The following is a 27,152-nucleotide window of genomic DNA, read 5'->3' on the forward strand; positions in this document are numbered from 1 at the left end:
CAAATGAGGGTGGGAAGTGCTCAGGTGAAGAGTCGGAGGAAAGGGGCCAGAGCCTGCAGAGCCCACAGAGCCTGGAGGGCTGGCCTTCATCCCAGGAGCATTTCAGGTTAGTGGAAAGGAGGTTGGAGGGGGTTGAGTGGTTGTGGGGACCACAGTCAGGAGGCAACTTTAGTGGTCCAGGCACAGGGCCACAGTGGGGCTGGAGGGGAGGAAGAAGAGGTGCGGCAGGCCAGCTCCTCCCACAGCCCCTTCCAGGGGGCCTGGGGCCCTTTCTCAGGGGCTTGTGGTAGTGGCCAACGCTCATAGTACCCTGACCCCCAGGCGGTGACTTGCTGGTAATTAACAACCCCCTGGCTGCAGGGGAAGTCTGTATTGGTAGCCTTTCAGTGTTGTAAATACCTCCACCATGATTAATGTCAGTCTACCAACCAGAAGTCAATGAGAAGTTGGGAAGAGATGTGTACAGTTGCCCAAGCCAGAGGAAGTTGTCTCCAACACAGGTCTCAGAAAGGCCGTGGTTCCAATGAAATGCCATTTCTGTGTCTCACCTCTCTGTGCAATTCTTGTGTATGTGCTGGGGGAGAGGGTGAAGGCTGAATGGGGAAGAGGGTAGGTAAGGAATAAATAGGAATGCCACCCCCACCTCCAGTCTTCCCGGTGACCTAGGCCCTAGGGGATTGGTACTATTATTTCCCCACTTCCTGGATGAAGAAACCGAGGTACAGAGAGGTCACACCACTTGTCCAAGATCTCTCAGCAATAAGGGGCAGAACTGGGAACTCAAACCAGGTCAGCCTGGGGTGACACCTGTGTCCTCCTGAATCTCTGCCCTGTGCCCACTGTGAGCTGGCTCAAAGGGAGGGGATGAGGAAACGTTAGGGGGGACAATGAACAGAGGATGGGCTAGCTGAGAGGGAAGAGGAAGGTATCAGGGGAGGAAGTTGGGTTGGGGGGCATCTGAAATTCTTTGGCCTGGAACCCTAATTCTGGGGTGACCTCTAGAAGTTAATTTGGGGTGAATACAATTTTTAGAGGTGATCATGAGTTTATTATGCGAATGCCCCTAGGAGAGGGTGCTTCAAGCTGGGCTGGAAGCACCCCCTATCCCACCCGGGTTCCTGCCGCAGGGTTGGGGCGCCAGGCCAGAGTCCACGCAGCTGCAACTCTCTCCTGGTTTGTAAGGCAGGTGACTCGGTGGTCCCTGTGTCAGCAAGGACCCGGAGCGGTCAGGTCAGCCCAACCAGCCTGGGAACCCTTCTCAGACTACAGGGAATGCCACACTCCTTCCTTCCTTCCTTCCTTCCTTCCTTCCTTCCTTCCTTCCTTCCTTCCTTCCTTCCCTCCCTCCCTCCCTCTTTCTTTCTTTCTTTTCTTTTCTTTCTTCCTTTCTTTTTTTTCTTTTCTTTTCTTTTCTTTTCTTTTCTTTCTTTCTTTCTTTCTTTCTTTCTTTCTTTCTTTCTTTCTTTCTTTCTTTCTTTCTTTTTCTTTTGTCTCTTTTTAAATTATTTAATGTTGAAAGTATTACATATGTCCCCTTCCCCCCCGGAATTGTCCTCTCCCAACCTGCCCCCTGCCCCCCAGCCCCAGCCTTCACCGCCCCCCTTATTGTCTGTGTCCATTGGTTATGCTTATATGCATACAAGTTCTTGGTTGATCTCTTACCATCCCGCCCTCCCCCCCCCCCCCCACCATTTACCCACACTCCTCTGCCTTCCCTCTGAGGTTTGACGGTCTATTCAGTGTTTCTGGATCTATTTTTGTTCATCAGTTTATGTTGTTCATCATATTCCACAAATGAGTGAGATCATGTGATATTTATCTTTCTCTGACCGGCTTATTTCGCTTAGCATAATGCTCTCCAGGTCCATCTATGCTGTTGCAAATGGTAAGAGTTCTTTCTTTTTTACAGCAGCGTAGTATTCCATTGTGTAGATGTACCACAGGTTTTTAATCTACTCATCAGCTGAAGGGCACTTAGACTATTTCCAAATCTTAGCAATTGTGAATTGTGCTGCTATGAACATAGGGATGCATATGTTCTTTCTGATTGGTGTTTCTGATTTTTTTTTGGATAAATTCCCAGGAGTAGGATTACTCGGTCAAATTGGTAGTTCCATTTTTAATTTTTTGAGGAAACTCCATAATGTTTTCCATAGAGGCTGCACCAGTCTGCATTCCCACCAGCAGTGTATGAGGATTCCCTTTTCTCCACATCCTCTCCAGCACTTGTCATTTGATAATTTGTTGATGATAGCCATTCTGACAGATGTGAGATGGTACCTCACTGTTGTTTTGATTTGCATCTCTCAGATGATTAGAGACTTTGAGCATGTTTTTATATGTTTCTTGGCCTTCTGTATGTCCACTTTTGAAAAGTGTCTAGGTCTTTTGTCCATTTTTTGATTGGATTGTTTATCTTCCTTTTGTTAAGTTGTGTGAGTTCCCTATAAATATTGGAGATTAAACCCTTATCAGAAGTCACATTGGCAAATATGTTCTCCCATGCAGTGTGTTTTCTTGTTTTGTTGATGGTTTCTTTTGCTGTGCAGATGCTTTTTATTTCGATGTAGCCCCATTTGTTTATTTTCTCCTTAGTTTCCATTGTCCTAGGAGCTGTATCAGTAAACATACTGCTACGAGCTATATCTGATACTTTGCTGCCTATGGATTCTTCTAAGATTTTTATGGTTTCCCACCTACGTTTAAGTCCTTTATCCATTTTGAGTTTATTTTTGTGTATGGTGTACGTTGGTGGTCAAATTTCATTTTTTTGCAAGTATCTGTCCAATTTTCCCCGAGTTGCCCACCCGTCCCCTGCACATCCTGGTCAGTGAACTCGGAATTAGCAACTATCCCGCCCAGCACGGATTGGACCAGGTCACAGGAAATAGGATGGGGGTCCTGCCCCGGGCCCCTGCAAGAGATGAGGGGCACTGACGTGATCTCTGGGAGTTCAGGCCCACCCACCCTCCTGCGGTGTTTTCCTCCCTGCGAGGACAGCTGGCACAGGGACAGCTCTCCCATCCCCATAGCTCTGCTCCTCGGCTCACCACATTCCCCACCCGCTCCCCTCACCCCTCTCCTCCCTGCGCTGCTCAGAGCTGCCATTGCACCTTTTCAAAGTTCTTTCCGGCCATGGAAAGTGTGAGTCCTGCCCATGTTCTAAGGCAGCGGTTCTCAACCTGTGGGCCGTGACCCCTTTGGAGGTCAAACAACCCTTTTACAGGGGTCGCCTAAGACCATCAGAAAACGCATATATAATTACATATTGTTTTGTGATTAATCACTATGCTTTAATTATGTTCAATTTATAACAATGAAATTGGGGGTCACCACAACATGAGGAACTGTATTAAAGGGTCGCGGCATGAGGAAGGTTGAGAACCACTGTTCTAAAGAGTGAGTGCTGCCCTAACTGTTTTGGTTCCATGGATAGAGCATCGGCCTGAGAACTGAAGGGTCCCAGGTTTGGTTCTGGTCAAGGGCATGTACCTTGGTTGCGGGCACGTCCCCAGTAGGAGGTGTGCAGGAGGCAGCTGATGGATGTTTCTCTCTCATCGATGTTTCTAACTCTCTATCTCTCTCCCTTCCTCTCTGTAAAAAATCAATAAAATATATATATTTTTAAAAAGAATGAGTGCCTCTCTCTGGGTCTCAGTTTCCCTATCCGCACAATAGAGATAAGTTGTTATGAGACCCTGGGAACTGATGAGGCAGTCTGCATAGTGTGTGTATCTGGGGTGGGGGGAATTTCAGCTAAGCACACAGTAGGTGCTTTATGGATTGTTTTGGTGGAGCTGCCTTGCCCAGGAGTTGAGAATTAGAAAGACACACAAAGGCTAATGGGCAATGGGCCTGCAGTCCAGTGGTCACCCTAGAGATGGGTTTGCCCCTGGACATGCTGCTTAATTATTACTATTCTCATCATCCCCATTTTACAAGCAGAGGGACAGCCCTAGAGAACTCACATTGCTCTCCTAAGGTCATTCCGCTGGCAGGTGGCAGAGCTGAGATTTGAAGCCAGGCAGCCTGGCTCCATGGCCCGCACTTCTAAGCGTTAGACCACATGTCCTTCCTGTAGTTGAGTTTAGTGGTCTCCACAGTAGAAATTATTCATGAAAAAATGACTAGAAATTAAGATATATTTACTTTATCTCATCTTTTAAAATTTGCTTCTTGTAAACATATATTTTAAATGCATTACACATATATGATTCTAAAAGAGCTTTATTGAGTATGATTACAAACCATTAATTGCAATTTTAAATGTACCATTCAGTGATTTTCAGTAAATATAGGTAGTTGTGCAACCATCATTGCAATTTAATTTTAGGGCATTTCTCTCACCCAACCAAAGAGATTCCTTCTGCCCATTTGCCGTCAATCCTCAGGCCACTGTTAATCTACTTTCTCTCTTTATAGATTTGCCTTTCCTGGACGTTTCATATAAATGGAATCATGCAATGTGTAGTATTTTAAATATATACATATTATTATTGATTTCAGAGAGGAAGGGAGAGAGAGAGAAAGATAGGAACATCCATGATGAGAGAGAATCATTGACTGGCTGCCTCTTGCATGCCCCCTGCTGGGGACCGAGCCTGCAACCCAGGCATGTGTCCTGACTGGGAATGAACTGGCGATCTCTTGGTTCATAGGTTGATGCTCGACCTCTGAGCCACACTGGCTGGGCAATGTGTGGTATTTTGTATCTTTTTTTTTTTTAACTTAGCATAGCGTTTTTGAGATTCATTCATGTTTTAATATTTATCAGTATTTTATTTCTTTTAATGGCTGAATAGTATTCTGTTGTGTGGATATACCACATTTCCTGATCCCTTCACCAGCTGAGGGTCATTTGCATGGTTTCCACCTTTTGACTGTTATAAATAATACTGCTATGAACATTTGTGGTTTTTGTGTGAACATGTTTTCATTTCTATTGGGTCTATACCTAGGAGTGGAATTGCTGCATCATATGGTAAATTTATGTTTAACTTTTTAAGAAAATGCTAAAATGTTTTCCAAAATGGCTGCACCATTTCCCATTCCCATTAGCAGTGTATGAAAGTTCCATTTCTTCACATCCTCATCAATACTTATCACCTGTCTTTTTTATTATCACCATTTTAGTGGGTCTGAGGTGGTGTCTCATTATAGTTTTAACTTGCATTTCTCTAATGACTAATAATGTTAAGCATCTAAGTGTGTATTCCCTTATCAACCTTTTAATTTCTGTGAGGTTGGTAGTGATGTTCCCTTTCTCATTTTGATTTAGTAATTCATATCTTTTCCTTTTTTTTTTTCTTGGTCAGTCTAGCTAAAGGTTTGTCAATTTTGTTGATCTTTACCTTTTCGTTTCCATATTTTTCTTATTGTTTTCTATTTCATTTATTTCTGCTCTAATCTTAATTATTTCCTTACTTGATTGCTTTGGTTTTAGTTTGCTCTACTTTTTCTAATGTTTTACAGTGGAAGTTTAGGTTATTGAATTCGCATCTTTTTCTAGTATAGGGTTTCTTGTTATTGTTGTTTTTGTTAGTCTTCACCCGAGGATATTTTTCCATTGATCTTTTAGAGCAGGGGTCCTCAAACTACGGCCCGCGGGCCACATGCAAATACAAATATTGTATTTGTTCCCGTTTTGTTTTTTTACTTCAAAATAACATATGTGCAGTGTGCATAGGAATTTGTTCATAGTTTTTTTTAAAACTATAGTCCGGCCCTCCAACGGTCTGAGGGTCAGTGAACTGGCCCCCTGTTTAAAAAGTTTGAGGACCCCTGTTTTAGAGAGAGGAAAAGATAGAGAGAAACATCTTGTGAGAGAAACACACCAACTGGTTGCCTCCTGCACATGCCCTGGTGCTCTATCCACTGAGCCAAACCAGCTAGGGCAGTGGTCAGCAAACTGCAGCTCGGCAAACCGCGGCTCGAGAGCCACATGCGGCTCCTTGGTCCCTTCAGTGTGGCTCTTCCACAAAATACCAGCTCTTCCACAAAATACAGACTTCTGTGCATGGGCCACGAAGTTTCAATCGCACTGTACATGCATGCCCGCACGTGGTATTTTGTGGAAGAGCCACACTCAAGGAGCCAAAGAGCCGCATGTGGCTCGCGAGCCGCGGTTTGCCGACCACGGAGCTAGGGCCTCTAGTATGGTATGTTTTAAAGCTATAAATTCACTGCTAATCACTGCTTTAATTTGACATATTGTACATTTGTGTTCATTTAGTTAAAACTGATTTAAATTTGCCTTGTGATTTCTTTTTTGATTCATAAGTTTTTTAGAAATGTGTTGTTTAGTTTCCAAACATCTGTGGATTTCCCACATTTTCTTCTGTTGTTAATTTCTAACTTAATTCTGTTGTGGTGCGGAACATAGATGATATAATCTCAATTCTTGTCAATTCATTGAGAGTTGTTTTATGGTCTAGCATAGCATGTCCTGGTGAATATTCTTAGTGCACTTGAAAAAAATGTGTATTTGTGCTGTTGTTGGGTAAAGTAGTCTATACATGACAGATTAAGTTGGTTGATAGTGTTGTTCAAGTCTTATATGTACTTGCTGATTTTCTGTCTAGTTTTTCTGTACATTATTGAAAGTGGGGTACTAAAATCTCCAATTATTATTGTTGAATTCTCTATTTCTCCCTTTGATTCTGTCAGTTTTTGTTTCATGTAATTTGGGACTTTGTTGTTAGGTATATATGTGTTTAATTATTATATAACTAGAGGCCCGATGCACGAAATTCATGCAAGAGTAGGCCTTCCTTCCCCCGGCTGCTGGCACCGGCTTCCCTCTGGCACCCAGGACCCGGGCTTCCCTCGCAGTCCTGGCTTTGTCTGGAAGGTCATCAGGTCTAATTAGCATATTACACTTTCATTATTATAGATTCTGATGAACTGACCCTTTTATCATTACAATTTTCTCTCTTTGTCTCAAAGTATCATTTTTTTGGTCTTAAAGTCTATTTTATCTCATATTGATATAGATGCTTGAACTCTCTTATGGTTATTGTTTGCATGGCATATATTTTTCCATTCTTTTACTTTCAGCCTATTTGTGTCTTTGGATCTAAAATGTCTCTTGTAAGCAGCATGTAATTGAATCTTGTTTTTTTATTTTTTTTATTTTTTTTTAATATATTTTATTGATTTTTTACAGAGAGGAAGGGAGAGAGACAGAGAGTTAGAAACATCGATGAGAGAGAAACATCGATGAGAGAGAAACATCGATCAGCTGCCTCCTGCACATCCCCTACTGGGGATGTGCCCGCAACCCAGGTACATGCCCTTGACCGGAATCGAACCCGGGACCCTTCAGTCCGCAGGCCAACGCTCCATCCACTGAGCCAAACCGGTTTCGGCGAATCTTGTTTTTTAAATCCAGTCTGATAATGTATAAATCATCTACATTTACTGTAATTATTGATATGGTTGACTTTATTTCTGCAATTTTTGCCTTTTTTTCTATTTGCTTCATGTCTTTTTTTAAAAAAATATATTTTATTGATTTTTTACAGAGAAGGAAGAGGGAGAGAGATGGAGAGTTAGAAACATTGATGAGAGAGAAACATCGATCAGCTGCCTCCTGCACACCTCCTACTGGGGATGTGCCCATAACCAAGGTACATGCCCTTGACCGGAATCGAACCTGAGACCCTTCAGTCCCCAGGCCGACACTCTATCCAGTGAGCTAAACCAGCTAGGGCTTGCTTCATGTCTTTTTATTTGTCTCTCTGTTTTTCCTTAACTGCCTTCTTTTGTGTTAAATATTTTTTCTGATGTATCTTTTAATTTCTTTGTTATTGTTCTTTTATTATATTTTTGATTATATTATATTTTCATTCTATTTTGATATTTTTGAAGGATACTTTTACTGTATATAAAATTCTTGGTTGACAGAGTTGTTTGTTTTTTTCTCAGCACTTTTATTATGCCATTCCACTTCCTTCTGGCCTCCAGTGTTTCTTACGTGAAATCAGCTGTTAATTTTATTGTGCTTCCCTGACCTGATGCATCATTTTTCTCTTGCTACTTCAAGATTTTCTCTGACTCTGTTTTTCAACAGTTTTACTATGACTTACTAAGGGTAATTATGTTTTCCTCCTACTTGGATTTGGTTTGAATGTGTAAATCAATGCTTTTCATAAAATTTGGAAACTTTGGCCCTAACTGGTTTGGCTCAGTGAATAGAGCGTCGGCCTGTGGACTCAAGGGTCCCAGGTTCAATTCCGGTCAAGGGCATGTACCTTGGTTGCGGGCACATCCCCAGTGGGAGGTGTGCAGGAGGCAGCTGATTGATGTTCCTCTCTCATTGATGTTTCTAAGTCTCTATCCCTCTCCTTTCCTGTCTGTAAAAAAAATCAATAAAATATATATATTTTTAAAAAATTGGAAACTTTGGGGTCATTATATCTTCAAATATTTTTTTTGTCTCTTTCCTCTTTTTCTGAAACTCGCATTAAGTGTATATTGGTATGTTTGATGATATTACACTTGTCTCTGTTCATTTTCTTTTCACTCTTTTTTCCACTTTTCTGTTCTTTAGATTGGATAATTTAAACGGATCCATCTTCAATTTTGCTGATTCTTCCAGCTCAAAAATGCTGTCGAACCCCTCTAGTGAATCTTTTATTCCAGTTATTGTACTTTTCAACTACAGAATTTTCATTTGGCTCTTTTAAAAAATATGTAATTTCTGTCCCTTTACTGATAGTCTCTATTTGATTAATCATTTGATGAGCCTTTACTCGAATTATTTATACATGGCTTCTTTTTTTTCTTTGAACATATTTATAATAGCTGCTTTGAAGTCTTTGCTAAGTACATCTGGACCCCCTCAGAGACAGTTTCTATTCACTGCTTTTACTGCTCTGAATGGATCACACTTTCCTGTTTCTTTTCACATCTTGTAGTTTTTGTTGAAAACTGGACATTTTAGATAATACAATGTAGCAATTCTGAATTCTGATTCACCACCACCACCACTATCACCACCACCACCACCACCACCATCACCACCATCACCACCATCACCACCATCACCACCGCCGCCACCACCACCATCACCACCACCACCACCATCACCACCACCATCACCACCACCACCACCACCACCACCACCACCACCACCATCACCACTATCACCACCGCCACCACCGCCACCACCGCCACCATCGCCACCACCACCACCATCACCACCACCACCACCACCACCACCATCACCACCATCACCACCGCCACCACCGCCACCACCACCACCACCACCATCACCACCACCACCACCACCACCATCACCACCACCACCACCACCACCACCACCATCACCACCACCATCACCAGGACTGTTGTTTGTTTAGCAACTTGCCTGGACCAATTCTATGGAATCTGTCTTCCTCACAGTGTGAGGCTGAGGATCTCTCTGCTCAGTTTCTTTTTAAATTTTTTATTTTTATTTTTAAGCCTGGCTTCCTAGGCATTGCCCCGGGTCAGCATAGCTCGGTGTTCTGCCAATGGTTGGTCAGAAATTGTGCTTAAATACCTCCATCCAGTAAGGCTTTCCTACCCTCTGCCAATGCATCTATCTGTGTGTGGGTTGGGGAACACATTCAAGATTCAAGCAGTTTAAAAAGCTGTCCCAACGTTTACTCTCTCTGTGCTTAGCCAGGGACGAGGAGGAGATGGCTGAGGCCCTCTCCAGTCACCCCACCGGGTGCACGCGGCCCTCCCATACCCTGAGGGACATTGGGAGCTTATCAACTCTCACCAGGGCTTTCTTGTTCCCGGATATCCCCGTCAAATGTCTTGCTGTTCTGCTGATTTGTGTCTTGCCCAAACTAGCATTCTGCCCCAGGCTAGCTGCCGTGTTGGTCTCATTGCACCTAATTTTAAAGAACTGATACACGCTCAACAATAAGGGTGCACAATGAAACGAGTCTGGCAGCCACCGGTCTCGTTTTGGGCCTTGTCTCTAACTGGTCTACCCCTGTTGGGGGCGACGTCTGGAGGCTGAGCTCTGGCCCTGGCGCCTCCTGAGTGGGGTCGTGGGGGGCCACTTGAGAAGAGCGATTGCAGCAACAGGAGCCTCACCTCAGGGACAAGAGGTGGTCATGCAAGGTGGTTGAACTTGCCTCTCAGGGACAGCTGGCCCTGCCCATTCTGGCTGGGCCTTTGCTCCCACGGGGGTGCAGGCCTGGCTGCTCCGTCAGCAGGCCTGGGGTGGGGAGCCAGGTGCCCTCTACACTGGCTTCCACTCCCTGGAAGCTGGCCAGGCACTCAGGAGGAAAATTCAATGGAGCCAAGAGAACGATCAATTCCCTCAGGGCAGGGCTGCCAACGAGGAGGGTCACCCAGGAAGTGGCTGGCTCCTGCCCCAGAGGCCCCGGCTGGAGCGGGCTGGGCCTGTGGGCTCCTCTGTCCCCCGGGTCCTCACTTAGACAACAAGGAGTCAGAGAACAGTGCCCTCCCCCCCGGGCACTACCCCTGTCCTTGGGGTGGGCACGTAGAGAGGCTGTGCCAGCGAGCTGAAGGTCAGCGTGCTCGGCGGGCGCTGCGATGGGAGGGGTGGAGGGCAGAGGGAAAACTGGGCTGACAGTCACGTACACTGATGTCACCGGTCACTCCGCCTCCCTGAGGTATCGCCTTCCTCATGGTCAAGCCTCAGCTGAGTTCAGGGGGGCAGTCACGTCCCATCCCTGGCATGGCTCTTCGGCTGCTCACAGCACCACCTCTGGGGCTGCTGAGGTCAGGGTGGCACTACCCAGCACTGCCTAGTGTCAGCACAGCTCTGCCGGGGAAGAGGGGGAGCCCGGGGAGTGGGGAGAGTGGCAGGGACAGGTGCCTGGGGGCTGGGAGTGGCCGCGCTGCTGAGAAGGTGTCCCAGGGTGCCTGGGGGGCTGCGCTGGGCTGACATCACAGGTGAACAGTGGTGCGACTCAGGAGCTCCCACCCGAAGCGGGAGACAGCCCCTGCCCACTGACCACTCGCCGCCTGAGGGGGAGGGCAGCGCCCTTGCCCTCGGGAGTTAGCAGTCTGATGGGAGAGACAGTCCCGTTCTCAGGGAGCCTCCTGCCCCGTGGAGGAGACCCAGTCCCTGTCTGCAGACACAGGGGCTGTGTCAGCTGCGCGTGGTGGAGGCGGTGGCTGGATCCCCTCCCCTGTCCTCCCCTTCAGTGTAAGCTTCCAGGTCACTCAGGACAGATCCTTTGGAGGATCCCTTTCCCAGGCCCCCGGGGGGCCCGGCATGTGGTCACTAGGGTGTGACCACCACATGCAGGGAGGGGCTGCCAGAGCCTGAGTGCAGACAGACAGCGGCGTCCCTGTGTCTGAGCCCGTCCTTGGGGCTGGGTCCAGCAGAGGGAGCTGACAGCCAGCAGGAGCTGCGGCAAACTGTCCCTGACCCCTGAGGTGGCCTTGAGGAGCTCCCGCTGCCCCCCCCCCCCGGGGTGGGGCATTCACCCCGTGGCTGGCACTGGAGTGTCAGCAGCATACACGGGGGCCCAGGTCTCCTCAGCCCACCTGACAACTGGTGCTGCCCCACAGAGACCCCTCCACAGAATCACAAATTCTACCCTCGTCCAACGAGGCCTAGAAAGTTCTTCCCACTGTCCCCGAGGGTAGGTAGTCATGCAAGGGGGTGAGCGCTGCTCCCTTGCTACTAGTTCTATGACTCCAGGAAAGTTACATAATCTCTCTGGGCCTCGGTTTGTTTATCTGTAAAACGGGCTGCTGCAGAGATAGTGTGAAAGTTGCCTGGCACATGGTAGGTGCCCAAGTGGGACAGCTTCCCTTCGCCTCATTCCATTCCTCTTTGCTTCATTCTGGGGCTGTCTCCCTGAGCTGAGGCTGAAGGGCTGAGGGAGGGAGAGTGTGCTGGAGTGAAAGCCAGCCCAGGGTCAGGTGGCATGAGCCAGGGCAGCTTCCTGAGGAGCTGAGAGGCGAGTGGGGTTTGGGGAGATGCTCCCTCTCAGCCCCTAGCACAGACACAGCAAACTGCAGCCAGAATGAGGTGTCACTGAGCAGGTAAGGGGCACGACCCCACTGGCTCTCCACTTACCATCCTGCCTCTCAACTCCTTCATTCATGTGCTCTTGAGGCTGCATGTCAGCCCCCTGTAGGACTTACGGGCCTCCCGCCACCCCTATCTGCGCGGAGGCCCCTTTGGGGTATGTAGGTCTCTGGGTGGGCCCTCCCTTCCCTGCTCAGCATTATTAACTCAGTGCTTAGTACACACCAGGCTTTGTTTTAGGCACTAAGGAGACAGCAGTGAGCAAAAGTGACAGAGGTCCTGACCTCACGGAGCTGGCATTCTAGTGGAAGGTTAAAATATTAAACAGAAAAAGTATACTAGAGGGTGGTAAGTGTTCTAGAGAAAAATAAAGAAGGGGTGAAGGATAGGAGTGTGGGTGTAAGGGAGTGAGAAATTTTAATAGACAGGTCAAGCAAGGCCACACTGAGAAGGTAACATTTGAGAAAAGACCTGAAAGGGGAGCGATGTGCATAACTGGGGGAAACATTCCACGAGCGAGAACAGCACGTGCAAAGGCCCTGGGGTGGAAGCAGAGCTGGCTTGTTTTGAGGGACAGCAGAGCAGCCAGCATGGAATGAGAGAAAGAGCAGTAACCGATGAGAGCAGAGAGGTAGGAGTAGTAACAGATGAGGGCAGAGAGGTAGGATGAATCCGATCCTGTAGGAGTTGGTTGGCCACTGTCAGGACTCTGGCCACAGAGCAAACATGGCTGCAGAGAAGAAACTGGGGGCATTTGTTTTTTTACCCTGATGGGCAATGGAACAGTAAGGAAATGCCACCTGGTCTCTGCTGCTTTTTCAAATACACTCAGAGAGAACCAGGCCTTAAGGTGGTGTGGCTGACAAGGCCTGGCCTGCTCCTTTCCCATTGGGTTCTCCTGCGGGATGTCTGTGCTGGTCACTCTCAGGGAGACCACATTATATGTCTCTCCCTCCCTCCAACACACACAGCGCAGATACCAGCACCTTCAGGGGCTGAACTGTGTCAGGCTTCCCACCTCCTGAAATTCAGTGTCTCCTCTGAGGTCCTTCTCCTTCCTCCCTGAGCCACACAGGAGGAACCACCCCTGTGGGAGCTGCCCTACACCCCCACACAGGGCAGTGGGCTTGCGGATCTCGACCAAATGACCCCAACCTCAGGCAGTGGTGGGGGCTGGCCTAGAGCTGAGTAATGATACCAATGATAACAACGACAACGGCAGCAACTCACATTTACCAAGCGCTGACCGCGTGCCTGACTGTCCTAAGCACGCCCCTGCCTTCTCTCCGTTAGCTTCAGAGGCCTCCACGTGCTGATGCGGGGACGGGGGCTTCGAGAGGCCAAAGGACTTGTCTGGGGGGTACTTTCAGGTGCTCGTTCAGGGTGTGGGGGGGGGGTGGAAGACCTGCAGGTTCCAGGCCTAGAACCACCCCCCTCCTGCTGCTGCCCTAGAGCAGCCAAGCAGAGGGGTTCACCCCAAGGCACCCCCACTCCTGAGACTTGAGCTAAATATGTCAAACTAACTTCGGCACCACCCTTCAGAGGAGAGGCTGGGTCCTGAGCTGGGGGATGTGAGCTGGGACAGCTGGGGCTCTGAGCGGCCTCCTCTCCCCCCTGGCTGTGGCTGCAGGGGCCAGAGAGGTAGCTGGCAGGGCTCAGCGCCCCCAGGCCATGCTGGCACTTCTCTGGTCTGCCATGGCCACGTGACACTCACCCTTATCTCTGGGCTGGCCCCCCTGGGAAGAGGCGCTGTCAGCAGGGACATCCCCAGCCTCCCGCCGGCCGAGAACAGGTCTCCTATCTGCAGAAACCAAGTCTAGGGCACCCTTGTGTGCAGAGGAAGACCCCAGAGAACCTTCTAGAGCCTGTGCCTCCCACCCTGGCAGAGGAGGCTGAGAGAAGGGCCCTGCTTGCTCTGAGCCCGGCCCACTGCAGCCTCAGCCGCCCTCAGCCGCCCTCTCCAGCCCAGCGAGGCTGCCGCCCTGTCCCCCTGGCTCAGGGGAGGTGAGAGCACAAGAGGCAGGAAAACTGCAAAGTGAGAAAGTGCTCTGCAAACTGGGGTTCACGCGGTTTCACCACCCTCCACAGCTGGTGGCCGCTCCCCTCTGAACTCAAGTGCCCGCAAACCATGCCTCCCACCCAGCAGGACTCCCCTTCCCCTTGACTGAGAGTCATGCATGCACATGACCCCGAGCACAGGGACCAGCCGGAGGAAGGCAGGACTGGGTGTGAGCCTGCTCAGCACAGGACCTGAATCGGAGCTAGTTCTCCTTGCAGAGCACAGCAGGACAGAAGTGGGTGAGGGCGGGGAGTGAGGCCGTGGGCAGTGTGCTTAGGGAGCAATAGAAAGAAGCTGGGCTGGGTTTGTGCCCTGGCTCTGCCTAACTGCTCCCACCTCCCGCTTGCCTCCCTTTCAAATGTTTGAGGGCAGAAGTGCCTTTGGGGCACAGGCTCAGGCTGTGCCATCAGACCAAGGTTCTCTGTGTCTCGGAACCCAGAGCTGGCAGGACGGGCCGATGCACTCCTGATAGAGGTTGTGAAATTGGCAGAGAGGAAACCTGCAGAAGCGGCTGACATCACACGTGCGGCATTTACAACCAGCCATCGTGGGGTGTGGGGGGGTGGGGGGAGTAGAGGGGGAGGCTAGGTCTTCTTGTGGCTCCTCCAGGGCAGGAGCCGGGTCGTATTCCATTGTGTTCCCAGTGCCTAGTGCAGGGTCTGGCCCACAGCCTGCCCGTAACACTTGATCGGCCAAGGTGAATGGGTCCTTGCTCGTGTGGGCACCAGCTGGAAATGACTGTGGCCTTGTCGCTGAACGCTGGCTTCACAGTGAGCCCGAGGAAGCGGCCCGTGGGTGACGGGCATCCTGGACTCAGGAAAGGAAGGATCAGGGCTTGACGCGTTGGCAGGCACGGAGAGAGGCAGGCGGGATTGCGGCCCTTTCCACACCAGGCCAGGGTGGAGGGAGGAGGGCGGCACTGGGGGTGGAGGGAGTGCTGAAAGTCCGTACTCAAAATCTGGTCAAGGGGACTCTTGGCCTAATACCAGTGCCTGGCTCACCAGCGGACACGGAGGCAGGAGGAGCTCTGATCTCAGGGATGAAAACCTCGGTGGCACTCTTTCTTTTATCTCAGTTGGAGCAAGAAATATAGGCCCGACTCCCTCCCCAAGGGGGACAGGCCAAAGCAGAGAAGAGCGAGTCAGTCCTAGCAGACAGGCGGGATCAGGGTGGAAGTGGCCACGTTCATGGGGCTGAAGTCTAGGGCCACAGGGAGTTTCCTCTCTGGAGCACAGACTCTGCTCTGAAGCGAGGACACACCAACAGAGCAGACACGACTGGTTCTCGTGTTTAAAGGTGGGGTAGTCTGCTTGGGATGACAGACTCCTGAGCTTGAATCAGCCAATCGCCTGGGAGTGGATTATTAAGCTTATTCACAGGTAAGGAAGACAGACTGGCCAGCAGACAGACAGACGGACAGGTAGATAGCAATGGAACCCTACTGCAGACAAGTAACTCCATATAGTCACAAACATGGAGGTGGGTCTTGTTACCACCAATTGGCAGGTGAAGAAACGGAGGCTTCTGGGGGTTCAGCAATTTGTCCAAAGCCACACAACTAGGAACCGGCAGATCGGGGTCGCAGCTCTGCTGACCACCTAGCCCGGGCTCCTCTGCAGACTCCAACGGGTCCACTTAGAGCACAGGGTGCCCCGTCAACCTGCCTCAGGGCTCTTTCTCTCCGGGAGGTAGGGCCGCTGGAGTGGGATGCGGGTTTCCGCCAGGAGGGTGTCACCCTGTTGGGTACGCTAGTGAGGCTGGCTCCCTGACAACAGCGCGGACACCCTGTGGTCATAGCTGGTGAACGGACACCTGGAGTTCTCCAGGGACCTCGCCCTGGGCCCCGTCACCCCGGGCATTTTTACCAATGGCTTGAATGGAGGCTTGAGAGGCTGCCTCCCCTGCTCGCTGATGACCTTTAGCTGAGAGGAGTGGGCTCAGCAGCCCAAAGAGGGTTCAAATCTGCCGGCCAGTGCCTGTGACAATGGGCAAAAGCAACGAGAGAGAGAGCGAGAGCAGCAGTAGCGGAAATGACAAAGTCCAGCCCTGGGGTGGAAACAACATTGAAGTCAAAAGGCACATGGGGGCTGATCCCACAGAGATGCTGGCACGTGTATGGAACGGCTATGCACAAAGGTAGTCCCAGCAGCATGGTCTGAGATGCTGCAAAGGGCTGGAAGCAGCCGGAATGGCCACCAGCTGGGATGGGTTAACACCTTGGGCAGATACACAATAGAAGGCCGCAAGCTGATACAAAGAACCTGGCAAGGACATACGCTGAGAAGGAAAGTTCTCCCAGTTAGAGGGTTAAGCAGAAAAGCCAGGCGCACGGCAGTGGGCCCTGACAGTCAATGTGGACTGTGCTTCTCTCTGTGCAATCAGGAACGCGCATAGATATTTATGCACAGATCACCTCCGAAGGATACACAGGAAACCAAGTAGGTGATTGGGATCTTGCTTTACACTGTATATCTTTTGTGCTTTTATTTATGCCACATACGTGTGTGTGGGGGCACGCGCGCACGCATAGGGAGCAATGGACAGAGCAGACCTCATAGGAATTCTTTTGAAAAAAACAACCACCTAGAAGTTTGACTGACCATAAACTCACTGAGAATTGTTTAAAAAGAAAAAAAGCAACTGTCATCTGAGGCCATATTAACAGGAGCACAGGACCCTGGCTGAAGGAGGTGCATGTCCTGCTGCACTCTGAGCTGTCCCCAGTGTGCGGGGCCTCTCTGAAGGAGCCACATTGAGAAGAAACAGCTAGATCAGAGCTGAGGGGACAGCTTGGCTAGAGTGGAAGTGGAGTGGAGGGGGAAACGTGATAGACACGGAGATGCTGAAGACATTGCGGATCACTGAAGGGCTAGCGTGCGGAAGCAGGAGGGACCTACTTAATTTAATTTTATTTTCTCCAAAGAATAGAACTTGGATCGATAGTTTGAAAGGTACAAGGAGATGAATTCTGGCCCCAGGAAGACCTTTCTAATCATTAGAACTGAATAATATAATAAATATAATATGATTAATATAATAGAATAAACATATTATATAATTTAACAATGTAATATAATAAGAAGTACTTTCTAATAATTAGCACAGGAATGAGCTCCACGTCACTGGATGTATTCAAGTACTCACTGCTGACATCTACCTAGGATGCTGCGGATGTCAAGTACTCTCTGCTGACATCTACCCAGAGCCACTGGGACCTGTACTTTTAGCCTCACTATAGGCCTATTGAAACTGAATCTCTGTAGTCAAAGTTGAGAAATCTGCTCTACTTGTTTATTTTTTACCACAGATGCAGACGATTGAACTAATTATGCTCCAGTTCATAGTATGCCATCATGAATGGCCAGTTAAAAGACCCCTGTAATGTTACTTTTCTTTCTATTTTTTCCCTTCATTCCTGATCTCCATTCCTATTCCCCACAATTTCCAAGCCCCTGCCCCCAGACCCTCATCCTACACGCTTGCTTACATAGGTGTTGAGATATGCATCTTCTTTGTGTAGTGGGCTGTGTTGTTTTATGCATGTTTTGTAACTATATAAATGATTTGATGCTGTAACTCTCCTGTTTCTCACTTTACAAAATATATATTTTATTGATGTTTAGAGAGAGAGGAAGGGAGAGGGATAGAGAAATAGAAACATCAATGAGAGAGAAATATCATCGATCGACTGCCTCCTGCACGCCCCCCACAGGGGATGGAGCCCACAACCCAGGCATGGGCTCTGACTGGAAATCGAACTGGTGGCCTCTTGCTTCCTGGCTCAATGCTCAACCGCTGAGCGACACCGGCCAGGCATGTTTTTCACTTTTTCATTCACTACTGCTGCTAAGACCTGTGCATCCTTTTATGATCACCCGGCTTGTTCCTAACGGCTACTTGGAAGGAAGCCACAGCATCTCACTTATCCATTCCCCCAGGTATGGACACTTGGGCTGCCTCCAACTCCCCGCGACCCTAAATGTTGTTGTCATGGGCACCCTGTGCATGTCCTCTTTCTGCCTTGTAGAATCATTTTTTTCAGGCTCTGTACCCCTTTGTGGGCTTCTGGGATGCAGGGTGTATCCATAATTAGTTTCACTACATACAGCCAGATGACGGCTCTTGGAATGGATATACAGGCATACCTCGTTTATTGCACTCTGCTTTCTCATGCTTCATAGATGTTACATTTTACAAATTGAAGGCAAGCAACAATATTCCGACTCCTTGACGGCGATGCTCGTTTTATTGTGCTTGTCTAGAACTGTACCACAGCCTCCGAGGTGTGCCTGGGTGAGCTTATCCGCTTACCTGCAGGGCACAGAGTCTCATCTTCCCACGGCGGGTATAATCCACCTCTCTAATTTGTTCCGTTCCGTTGGGTGTGGAGAGGTATCCTGTTGTTTGAAGTATGCATCTCTCTAATGACTAGTGAACTTGCGTATCTCTTCATATACCTGGCCGTTGCACTTCCTTTTTTGTGACATGTCTGTTCATATTTTGGGGGTCATTTTTTCCTATTGGATTTCCTGTCCTGTTCTTGTTAACAGGAGTTCCTTGACCAGTTTAACTCTTAATCTCTGGCAGGTTTTGGAGTTGTGAATGTCTTCTCCCCGTCCTAGACGTCCATCTTAGCAGGGTTCTAAGCCTCAGCCAGGTTCGGGAAGCCCCAGGGTGGACACATCCACCGGAGTTCATTTCCAATTCTGCCTGCCTGCCTTTTATATTCTGGGGCTTGCTTAGGGGTTTCCTTGCCACCTTTGTGAGGAAAACAGAGGCCTCAGGAGGGGTGAAGGCCGGGGGTGGTTGTGAATGTGGATGTGGATGTGGAGTTGGGGCATCCCCGTGCCTAGACCATCTCTAGCAGCGTGCTGCGTTGTGGAGATAGTCATGTGACATGGCCCACACAGGCGTGTGAGAGCCTTCTGGGGGTGGTACACAGTTCAACTGGAGAGAGTCTAGAATATCTTATTGTTCAGAAAAGATAGTCAATCTCCTGGAATTTGCTCAATCATAGAAGCTTAACTCTTTTATCTCTGTGAAAGTTTCAAAATTTGCCTACAAATTTTTTTTAACATTCCTCACTTTAAGAGGTAGTAGGGAGAGGTCTGTGTCTCTCCCCTTGAATCTGGGGTGGCTTTCGTCACTGCTTTGTGCCCCGTGGAATTTAGTAGAAGTGATACTGTCTGACTTCGGAGGCCAGGTCAGAGAAGGCCCTGCATCTTCGGCCTCGCTGCCTCGGGACCCTCAGCCTGAGGGTCCAACTGCCATGGAAGATGTCCTGAGACGCCATGCGGGAAAGCACATACTGAGGTGTGTGGTCAACAGCACTAGCTGGGCCCCCAGCCAATGACCGGCAGCCACCGCCAGCAGCGTGAGGGAGCTGCCTTGGATGCCCAGCCCCAGCTGACCTCTGACAGCAACTGTATGAGAGACATGGAGTGAGAACTGCCCAGCCGAGCCCTTCCTAAATTCCTAACCCACAAAATCATAAAACAACAAAACTGTTATTTATACCACCAAATTCTGGGGTAATTTTTAATGCAGCAATAGTACTCACAACAATCTCCTGGAACATAGCAAGTGTAGTTACTTTAAATCGTTGCTGGTAACTCTAATGCATGCAGCCTTTATGGGTCTGTTTCTATTGTCTATTGTTTCTGATGTTTTAAAAAGTAGGTTATCTGACTCCTCATGTGTGTGGGTATTTTCGATTATGTGTTGAACATTGTATTTAAGGACTTGCTTATAGAAATAATCGGAGGCCTAGAATGATGATACCTTCCTTCAAAGAGGATTCACATTGTGCCTGACAGATGCCTGGATCGCTAATAGTTACAGAATCACCAGCTTCAATTTTAAGGGCTGAGTGATTGGAAATTGAGCCGTCTACTTCTGATTCACCCTTAACTTCTAGGATACAGACCTTTTGGGGTGTTTCCTAAAAAAAAGAGAGAGTTCACTAAGTCCCATCCCTGCATAAGCCTGGAACTCCAATCCATGTCCTGCTTCTTGGACTCTTAGCTGATCCCCTCTGAATGGGCAAATACCCTCAGGGGAAAAGGGTCCCAAATGCCACTCTTTCTTCTCTAGGTCTTAGTCATGACCCAGAAAGGCTTCACTATCTTGTTAGCTCCCTGAGGCCTTCAGACAGATTTTTTAAATATTTTCTCCAGCTGTTCTAGTTGTCCTCAGTAGGAGCATTGGCCTAAATCACTTAGTCTGCCATTATGACTCTCATTTACTTAATTCTTTAAATGTCAAAACCATAAAGAAGTATGAAATCATGCTCTTTAAAAAGCCTTGTAAAAAATGCATCACAGTCTCAAACCTTCTTAAACAGAGATTGTCCATAGTCCAGTTTCCCACTGGACACTTGGGGTCCCGTTAAGAATATCCCCTCCTGTAACGGAACCACAGTGATGCCCGGGAGCTGGGGTGTGCCATGTCCTTTGCCTTCCTCCAATTTAGTTTTTTCAGTTCTTCGGTTTGCTTTTTGTTTGTGTCTTCACCACCTGAGACCTGGTGTCCAAGAGAATATCCTTAATAACCTTTTTCCCATTCTGATTCTATTCCTTTAGTACACATGGAAGTCAGATAACCAAGCATACAAGCACAGTAAGGTATGAGCAGATTCAGGTGGGGGGAAACCGACGAGTGAAGTTCTGAAGTTTGTCAGACTCTTGTCAGACAATTGTCCAGATCTCAGAAGCCTCTGGATTGCAGCTCTCAGTCCGGATGGCAGAGACGGTCAAGTGCGTGGGCTCTGGATAAGTCAGGTACTGCTGCCCTTGCCCTGACTTCAGGACCCGCACGGGAAGCAGGGGGTTTGGGGGCACGAGCAGGGCCCTGGAGCAATCAGGGGCCTCGGCCAGCCCTAGGCCGCCTTGTCTTTGTTTCTGAGGCCCCACCCTATCTCCTGGCCAAGGAGTCTCAAAAAATCTTGGCAGAGAATACTGTTCCCCGCTGCCCTGCGGAGATGACCACTTCATGGGGAGCAAGGGAGGAAGGAGGAGAAAAGTGAAAAGAAAGGTCCTCTTTCAGGCTTAAGATGATGTGGAGTGGCTGCCCCACGGCCTGCCAAGAGCTGACTCACCGGGCTGGGACAAGGCACTACAGGTGCACTCAGGCCAGCAGACAATGGGCGCCTGTTGCAACAGCTCCACGCCCGAGACAGACCACCGTGGTCAGGTGGAGACAGTTTCTGAGCGGGTGTGAGGGCTGGAAGGGCAGGCAAGAGAAGGTGTCCTTGTTCAGCCTCCCCAGGGCCTGGCTCTGAGCACGGACAACCATGGGGACCCTGTGATTTCATGGCCAAGGGACAGGAGCACTGGACCATGCGTCCAGGGACCTGGTGCGGGGTGATCCCTATTGTGGGCCTCACTCTTAATCTCCCAGCTCTGAAGCCGCTGGTTCGCTCTGTGGCCTCAGAGAAGGGGCACACACATTCCAAGCCTCATTGGACCCCTCTCTGGGTGAACCCTTTGCCTTCAGTAGCCCTTTAAGTCTTTACTGTCCTTTGGAGTTGGTATCATTATTAGTCCCACTTTACAGATGCGGAAACTGAGGCACAGATGGCCCTACGATGCATAACGGAGAGGTAGGTTTCAAAGCCAGAGCCCATGCTAAGCCCTGCATCAGGCTGCCACCCAAGCAGCCACCCAAGTGACCCAACGCCCCGCATCTTGTCAAATATAAGGACTGGGGCCTGGCAGAGACAATGGGGGAATGGGGTGCTCAGAAGGCAGGGGAGATTGAGCGGGTCCTGGCATGGGGTGGGCCGCATGGGAAGTGAGGGCTGGTAAGGGTTGGGAGCTGAGGCTTGGGTTCTTGGCTGAGTCCTGCGTAGAGCGGATTGGGAGTAGGATGGGAGGATGGGGACGGATGCTTCCTTCCACCTCTCTGCAGCCTGGAAGAGTGACTGGGACCCCGCCAGGACTGAGTGCCCAGGCAGGCTGCTCCCTGCTCTGTCCATTGCCACTGTGTGGACTTGGGCCAGTTCCAAAGACTTTCTGGTCTCCAGTTTTTTCATCTGTGAGATGGGAACTATAACATGGACCTCAGGAGGTTGTTAACATAATGAGATCTAATAAATAAAGTGACTCACGGAGAGGCTTAGAGCAGTCCCAGGACCCTTCATCTTCTCTTCTCTGGGCTAAGGCCTCACTTTTCTGCCTTTCCTCAGAGGCTTTCCTGCATGAATCTCTGATGTCACCTGTGGCCCAAACCACCCCTTCCTGTGGGAGTTAACTCCCTGAGCAGCAGCTCCTTCTTACCTTGTCCCGTTGCCTCCTCTCCCCAGACGAGGGGGGGGGGGGTAGGAGGGGAGCATGCTCCACAGCCTATGTTCCTGGCTGCTCTGCCAGTGTGACCCCCGAGTGGGACCCATCAAGCTCTTTCTCTGTCTTTGCCCAGCTGCCAGGAGGTGAGGTCTAAGATACCAGAGTTGAGTGTATGGAGACCCAGGTTCAAGGTGGGCTCCATCTCCTTTAATGGTTGGTGCAGCCATCAGCCCTCACTGAAGCTTCCAGTCTGAAAAGCAAGGTTGTTTGGGGTCAGCTCCTACCGGAGGCTCAGGGTGAGCTGAGCCGGTTCCAGCGTCTGCACTCCCTGGGGAGGGAGGGGCGGATAAGGAGGGATGGAGGGATGAAGTGAGGCAGGGAGAGCTGCCTCTATCTCCCTCCCTCCTCTGTCCAGAGGCCTCCCAGGGTTCTTTTCCTGGGAAAGAAGCCGGCTGCCCTCCCTTGTCCGAGGACAGGGCCCTGATAAAGAATTAGGTGAGCAAACCCAGCTTGCATGCTAATCCCTCCCTGCTCTGGGCCAGCCAGGGAGAAGGCCAGAGTGAGGGCCCGGCCCCAGGAGCGTCATGTCTAGACCTCAGCTATCAGGGCAGCAAACGATTAGCCAATTAGCCGGGAGGAAACCAGGTCTGGCTCCTGGGGGCTCTGGGCTGCATGTCAAGAGAGAAGGGGCTTCTGGGAGTGCTGGTTTCGGTGAACAGGGACCACTGTGGGCCATGCCCAGAGCCCACAGCCTACCCAGAGGCCTCTCTGTCTGTCACTTATAAGGAAGGGGACAGCAGGGCCCGCATTCAGTACCCCAACCTGGCCTCCTGGTGTGAGTCCTGTGATGGCAGGAAGGACTTGGCACATAGCCAGTGCTGGGTGAAGGTCAGCCACTGCCATTATTATTGTTGCTGTTATTGTGTCTACCACGTGTTGAGCATCTGTGATGTGGCATTAGCTCTATGAAGTCATATCATTAACCCCACTTTAGGGATGGGGAGAAATTGAGGAGATTCCCACTCAGGTCTCTGAAACGTGGTCTCTCAGATATCGCGCTTTGCTCTGATTGTGCCACCCTGGGTCCTCTGAGGCCCTTTACCAATGGAGATGTTCTAACCCACCAAGGCTGCTCAGTCAGGATTTCTTGGGGGGCGGGGACAATTCCAGGAATCTGTATTCTCAGTGAGCCCCCTACCATGACCTCTCTCGGGACTTTGATGTAGGAAATCTGAGAAACCCAGGCCTAAGAGACCCTCTGCCCCACCCCCACCCCCCCCAGTGCACCCTCGAAGATGCTGGGCAGGGGAGCCCCACTCCTTTGAGGGGAGGAGAGTCCCCCTTAGCCACTCCTCCCTCGCATCCACTCAGGAGCCGCAGTGCCTCTGGTATCCCTCCAGAGGCCTGGCAATGGTGGGAGGGCAGGCAGGCGGGTGGGTGGCATCCCCGGCAGAGGCCTCACCAGCCTCACCTCAGACCAGCCTGGCAGCCCTAGCCTCGCCTCATGGATCGCTTTTCTGCATCCAGGACAGGGAGGCCCCGAGAGGGCCCTTGGATGGCCTGAGGCCACTGCGATCCCAGGAGAGGGGAAACCCTCGGACGCACAGGTTCCCACACTTGGGCCACCCACGCCCAAAGGCAGCTAGTCAGGTCTGTTTCTCATCAGCCTCTCTGGTCCTTGAGGGAACTGGGGCTTGAGGCCGGCCAGCAGCCTTGTGGTTTTGGAAGTAAGAGGAGGCCACGTCTTGCAGTTCAGGGCCTCTGCATTCATAAGCCTGCACGGGCGCCGGTGCACACACGCGTGTGAATCGGCAGGCGCACATGCAGCATGCAAACCCCACATGCACATGCCCTCGGGGCTCAGGCCTCAGGCCCAAGAGGGAGCCCTGGGCTCAGGGTGGCCTGTTGCAGACTTTGGCAGCCAGGGAGACAGGAGGGCCTGGTTTGAGAAGGCCTCACTCTGGCTGGGCTGCTCCCAGCTCTATACCTTCCTCCTGGCAGCTGCTTGGGCAGGGACAGGGGAGGCCACTGGCTCTGGAAGGGCTTCTAGGCCGATGAGGAGCCTCGTGAGGTATGCGGAGCCTCCATGGTGAGGCCTGCCTGTCCCTGTACCCACAGGGAAGAACCAGGCTGGCGTTTAAGGAGCGCTCTCTCACGGCACTAGGCTTGCTGGGTGGGGGTCGGGCAGTCCCCTCTGGGTTAGGCCGGAACTGACCACTGATGGCGCCTCCTCCCAGGTTAACTTCAGACGGGAGCTGACTCCCACAGCGGGGTCTAGGCTGGGACCCTGCCGCCCTCGGCCAGGAGGTGAGGGCCTCAGGGGCCTAGGGCCTCGGACACAGTCCTGGTCATCTGGCTCTGCCCCTCCGGAGGCTGAGCCAAACTGACTCGGGGAGGGGTCACCTCACCCACCCTCCCCTTGGATGTGGGGACCCGCAGGCGACCACCAGCTACAACCAGCTTCGAGATCTCTTTGAAGGTTGGGCCTTCCATCCCCCAGAGCCAGCACGGTGCCAGGCACACAGTAGGTGCTCAATACACACCGAGTGCCAATGCACCCCTGTTGCTCCCAATTCCTTTCTTTCTATGTATCAAGTTTCTTTCCCCCTTTCTTTCCCTTCCTGTGTCTCAGACCTGGGACGCCCCCAGCACCGCCCAGTCTGATTAGGACCCCAGGGAGGGGCAAATCCCCACACAATCCCTGGGATGAGGTCTGTTTTCTCACCAGCCTCTCCGGGCCTTGAGGACACTGAGGCTTGAGGTGGGCTAGTAGGATATTTACTTCCTGAGACAAACTTCCTGGGGGTGGAGGGATAGGATGCTGGGGAGGCCATTTGGGGAGGAGTCAGTGCTTTCCTCGGGGTCATTATGGGCAGAGCCCCTGCCCATCACCTTCGACACTGGCACTCTGCCAGCCCTCAGCCCCGCCCCCCTTCCCAGTGTGAGGGCTGGCCTCCATGGGCAGCTCAGGGAGCCCTGCACGGGCACATGCAGGGCCTGGTGCTGAGGAGACGTCGGGCTCTGCCGGCCAGTGGCTGACAGTCTGGCTTGAGAGTGAAGTATGGTACCTCTTTGCTTTGTTTAACAATGGACAGGTTATTTTGATTTTCTGAATCGTATAAATCATCCCATTCGATTGAATGCCTTATTGATTGAATGACTATCCCATTGATTGTGATCTTACTGGTTATCGAAGCACATTCTTCTGTACCTGGGAAACAGGACAGCACAATTAGCCTAAATTGTTTTAGTGGCCACAGGTGGTGCGTTCCAGTTGACTCAGTGGTCCTAAGACCAGGACAGCACAATTACTCTAAATTGCCTCGATGGCTCTAGATAATGAGTTCCTGCCAAGTCAGTGGTTCGAGACCCGAGGGCTCTAGATAATGCATTTCTGTCAATTCAGTGACCCCGAGACCCGAAACGGTAATTAACATGCTTAATTCTGCTTCTGTAATCTGCTTTTTTGCGAGCCAGGTACCTCATTCCAAACCCTGAGATGTAATCAATACCTTTGTGATTTTTTGCCTATATAATCCTGGAACTGTGACCAAATGGCTGCTATGAGATTTGGGAATGTCCCCTCATAGTCCCGGATTGCAATAAATGTGACTCTTTAATTCGACTTCTTGAGGCGTCCTTCTGTGATTCGCGGGGTACATTACAACAGAGAGATGCCCACTCTGCACAGAGAGAAGGCCACAGGCAGCAGGCCAGGGCCCGGGAGGTGGGCAGGCAGGGCCAATGGCAGTCACTTCTCTCAAAGACGGCCATTCGGCCCTGGGCCGGCAGCGGGCACACAGTGGGACTGTCACAGGGCACTCCCACAGGGTGAGGGGTGGGGGGCGGCCTGAGGGTGTGTAGAAACTGCCCTCGGCTGTGAGGCAAGCAGCGCGCATGGGGGAGCTCAGCCTCTGGCCCAGACTGCCTGGGTCGGCACTCAGGCCTGACCCTCCTGAGCCGAGACGCGGGCAAACAGACCTCTGTGCACAGGGAGGGGAGAGGCCCACCCGGGGGAGCTGTTTCCTGAATTAAATGAGATGTGAAACGTTAGGATGGCGCCTGGCACACAGGAACTGGCCCGTCTCATTGGCATCAGATATTAGGTTATAGACTGGAGTGAAACTGAAACCATCCTGTACGGCTTTTACTGCCTGTTGTTGACATTTGGTTTTCTCCGCTGGACTCTGAGCTCCCGGGGCCCTTTATCTCTTATCCCTGTCACCTTTCAGGGACTCAAAATACACGTCGAGAGGATGAACATGAGTGAGTGAAGTAGGGAGAGCAGGGCATCAGGAGAGACTTCCTGGAAGAGGCAGCACCAGGAGAGGGCCCCACAGAGGTAGGGGAGATCGCCCGGGGGAAGGCGGGAGGCCTCTGGCTGGGCTGGCACCAGGGGAGGCTCTCAAGAAGAAGGGCCGAGCCAGGCCTGGGGGGCAGGCAGGAGGAGGGCCGGAGGGGACTGAGCTGGCTGGAGCCTACCGCAGAGGCTGGACAGCCGAGTCCCCTGTCCAGGGCAGCAGGGGCCTGGGGCTGGATGAAGGCTGCCCTGAGGTGAGGGTGGATGGGAAAAGGGCAGCAAGAGGCATCCGGAGCCCTCAGCTTACACCCGTCTCCCTCTTCTACCAGGCACCTGGGCGGTTTATGGAGCCTGCAATTCTGTTGTCACTGGGAGAAAAACCAGCCTCGCTCCACAGACCCCTCAACCAACCGGCGGAGAAACAAGTGTTGGAGATAAGAGGATTTCAAACAAATAAACTTCCTTCCAGACTTAAAAGAGGAAAAGGTTGGGCGTTTTCTC

General features: G+C 50.7%; 1 long non-coding RNA gene across 1 annotated transcript; it reads left to right on the forward strand.

The window, feature by feature from the left end:
- On the forward strand, positions 1 to 27,118 carry LOC139013205 (uncharacterized). Its single transcript, XR_011471943.1, has 3 exons — positions 1 to 106; positions 26,584 to 26,693; positions 26,981 to 27,118. It is a non-coding gene; the product is annotated as an uncharacterized lncRNA (long non-coding RNA).
- The last annotated feature ends 34 nt before the right edge of the window (positions 27,119 to 27,152 follow it).

The sequence above is a fragment of the Myotis yumanensis genome, unplaced genomic scaffold (assembly GCF_028538775.1).
Source record: "Myotis yumanensis isolate MYYU_CA2020_CCGP unplaced genomic scaffold, mMyoYum1.0.hap1 SCAF_6, whole genome shotgun sequence".
NCBI classification, from domain to species: Eukaryota; Metazoa; Chordata; class Mammalia; order Chiroptera; family Vespertilionidae; genus Myotis; species Myotis yumanensis.